General features: G+C 32.9%; 1 long non-coding RNA gene across 1 annotated transcript; it reads left to right on the forward strand.

Annotated features, from left to right (window-relative positions):
* The first annotated feature begins 497 nt into the window (after positions 1-497).
* On the forward strand, positions 498-1900 carry LOC108487472 (uncharacterized). The gene is made up of 3 exons (XR_001871655.2): positions 498-744; positions 918-1014; positions 1619-1900. It is a non-coding gene; the product is annotated as an uncharacterized LOC108487472 (long non-coding RNA).
* Positions 1901-3978: the final 2078 nt, after the last annotated feature.

Below are 3978 nucleotides of genomic sequence, written 5' to 3' on the forward strand. Positions count from 1 at the left end.
CCAAGAACAGCTATTGGTGTACGTAGATGACAACATGGGCTATCTGCTTAGCCCGAGTAAGGAGAGAGAGGTTGGCCTTTACCACCAAACTAAAATCCCAATCTTCCAAACTCTAACCCAGGAATGGCAACATCACCTAAGCTATATTATTATAAATGATTTCCCTTGAAATCAAATCTTTGGTCAATGTTATTGTGCCACAGTGTGATTTTTCTTTTTATGTAAAAAACAATATTTATTCTTTTAAATATTTTGGTATCTTCTAGTTATGTGTGGTTTTTCTTTTCTTTTTTAAATATTTTTTTCAATTTTAATATAATTTTAATAAATAAAAAAGAGTTGAGAGAGAAATCAAATTTGAGTAAAAAATTAATAGGAATTAAAAGAAATTTGAGAGAAATTTGACAATGTGAGAGAGAAAGTTGAAATTGAATTGAAAAAATCGGGATTTTATGTAATTCAGTCCCTATAAAAAAAAAAATCTTTCGTAGTCCCTGATCACTCGGCTCCACGCGGAACTATTTAAGGGGCTGATTTTCCGGGTCTCTTTCCCGTCAGTAATTTTCCTTTTAGTCCGCCCACGGCCACCACGTTGCAGCCATAATTTATATATCCATTATTACAAAACTAGATACGCGTATTTTGCGTATATAAATCCCTTACATAAAGAGAAAATCAAGGACAACTCACTCTCACTTCTGCCTTGATATCCTTAGATCAAGATCTCTTCTTATTTAACCTTGGGTATATTTTTTTGAATCTACCTTTTTTCTTTGCTCATTTCTCTGCTTCGCAAGCTTTTTTTTTTTTTTTAAAAAGAACTTATCTTCTCTGTTTCCCACTCTTCTTTTGGAGTTCATCTTATGTTAATATCTCTCTGTCTTAGTTGAATTAACTTTCTTTTCTCTTTCTTTTAGTTGAGAAATGGAGGAAACTTTGCTCCATGGGACTTTACATGCTACGACCTATGAAGTTGATAGGCTTCATGATGGAGGTGGAAACTTCTTCGGCAAGGTATAAATTCTTATGCTAGATCAGGATCATTGCTTACCTCTTTTTTATATTTTTGTTTTTTGGGTCTCTTTTTTTGGATTAGTTTAGTTGACTTATCCAATCAGCTCATTTTTTTTATAAGGTTAACCAAGTTGTTTTTATCATAAAAGATCAGTAATGGATCGATTTTATATTTTTTTTAACCTTGAAAACATAATCGATTTTTCTCTTTTTTCTTCCTTTTGGATAATCTGAGTTATGAATGTTCACATTACTTGTGTGGATATATGGGTCCCTCCAGAAGTGGGAGTATTAGATAAGATCTAGGCGTTGTTTTGTGGATCCCATCAATGGGGCCTGGAGAAATGCTCTGTAGATGTTCCTTTTCAGTAACTCCAGTAGTGAAGATTATTCCTAGTTAAAAGTAAGTGTGTTTGGAGATGGGTTCACTGTTGAACAGTCATACAGCAGATTTTTTGAAAATATATGGGGATTATTTGGGTGATTCTAAAGAAAGAAAATTATTTGAGACGCTCTTAGCAAGAATTTTTTCCAAGACTGTTTAGGTTGTCAGGAAATAAGGATGTATCCATGTCTTTGTCTTTGATCTGTTTCTTTTGATTAGGTTGTTGTACATGGACATCCATGAGGTCTGGATAGTTATATGGGAGGAAAATGTTTGAATCTACTAACCATGTTGCAAAGTCCTTTGTGCAAGTGGGAAAGGAAGATGTATATGTGTGATTGTTTGAGTGCGCATATGTATATGCGTTGGACGCAATACTAATTGGATAGCAATGTAATAGAATTCTGTAAATTCATTTTCTTGATTTTGAAATATGTCACATATTTCTTGATTGACACAGGTCAGGGCTTATAAAATAAATGATTGTTTGTCCTTGAAAAAGCATTTGGTACCTATTTCTAGTACTTTTTTCTTTGCAGCAAGCATATCTTAGGCCTTGTAGTAATTAGACAATGATCAGTGCTCTTAAAAAAGGGAACCATTAATCATTAACTTCCCCATCTCTTTGGAGTAGAAATCAGCAGACTGAGTTTCTGCCAATTTGCTCCCATCTTTAACATTTCTTTCATATACCTGCATTGATGCTTTTGACGCTATATATTTTACTCTTTCCTTTCATATAAATATGAACACTTGTACGCTATTTTTATTCCTCATATACGCTTATAGACTGCTACATTTCATGAATATTGTAATAGGAAGGTTTATTTATGCTATTTCTCATTAGAACACCCGTGGCTTTTCCCTACAATGATAGCAAAAGGGTTCCATGAAATTATGATTGCAACGTGATGATTTCGGGAGAGGAGAACTCAATTAGCACTTTAGAAGAGGGCCAGAATATTGGTTTCTTCACGCACAATGGGAGGCGCTATGACCCTGCAAGTGTAAGAACCGAGCCAATTAAAGGAAAAACCCTGGCAGATAAACATAAGAAAGAAAAGACGGCTAGACTTGAACACCTGTTAATGAGCCAGTAACTGAGAATGAGGCTAATGAATTTTTGAAATTCTTGAAGCATAGTGAGTATAGTGTTGTAGAGCAGCTACACAAGCAACTAACTCGCATATCAGTACTAGCCTTGCTTTTGAGCTCAGAGACACATCGTAGCGCATTGATGAAGGTGTTAAATGAAACTTATGTCGTTGATGATATCTTTGTAAACAAGCTAGATCGTCTGGTTAACAATCTATGTGTTGAAAATTTCATCTTTTTCAATGACGATGAAATACCTCCAGGGGGCATAGGATCCACGAAGGCTCTATACATCACTACTCGCTACAAAGGATATATATTGCCAAGGGTGTTAATCGACAATGGATCTGCACTGAACATTTTGCCTCTATCCACACTGAATAGGTTGTCAATAGATAGCTCTCATATGAAGACGTGTCAAAATATAGTGAGAGCATTCGATGGTACAGAAAGGAGGGTGATGGGAAGAATTGAAATACCTCTCTTAGTTGGTCCGAACATATATGAGGTAGCTTTTTTTGTGATGGATATTAAACCCTCTTATAATTGCTTGTTGGGTAGGCCTTGGATTCATTCGGCTGGAGCAATGCCGTCGTCACTACACCAAAAATTGAAGTTGGTAACAAATGGTCAATTGGTAACGATAAACGCTAAAGAGAATATCATTGCATCTGCAACTAGTGACGCGTCATATATAAGAGCGGATGAAGAGGCAATAGAATAGTCCTTTCGATCATTGGAATTTGTTAATGAAAATTTGTCGAAGGAAACAAGATCTCAGTCTCCAAAATATCCAAAACGACGAAGATGGGTATACAGTTGACGGTTGGGAAATGAGGCTTACCTGATAAACGACTTGATGACCTCTTATTTTAATCCCACCAAAGAGATACAAAGAAATCCTAAGCACTCATAATACTATAGAATTATTAAGTACAAATACATTACCCTTAAATTTAAATTCCGAACATGCACAAAAATAAAAGTATATTTATGGTTATGAGTTTTGTATGTTGGGTATTAGGTTAAAATATGTCATAAGTTTTATACTTTTAATAAATTTGGAATTTAATTATTCTATTTTTAAATTTATTCACTATATTTTTATAAATAGAAATTCATATCTAATTGTTAACATTGTTAAAGTTTTTTTGTTAAATTTATTGGTGTAACATTTTGAAATAAAAATACTCACTTAATAATTCTATAATCTAAGAAAAATAAATTTATAATGAACCTAAATTTAATAAAATAATTTTAATAGTATTAGCAATTAAATCTGAAATTTAAAATTTTAAAATAGAAAGACAATTTTAAAAATAAAATATAAAAATTAAATTTGAGGAAAATAAGAAATGTGGTGATGCCACTGAAAACAAGAATAATTAAAGGTTGATTGATGAGTCAATTCATTTGATAATATATTTTTATATTATTTTTGTATAAATAAATATTAGGGATCATGTGGCATTTAACATTTAAAA

Source organism: Gossypium arboreum, chromosome 10, assembly GCF_025698485.1.
Source record: "Gossypium arboreum isolate Shixiya-1 chromosome 10, ASM2569848v2, whole genome shotgun sequence".
Classification (NCBI taxonomy): Eukaryota; Viridiplantae; Streptophyta; class Magnoliopsida; order Malvales; family Malvaceae; genus Gossypium; species Gossypium arboreum.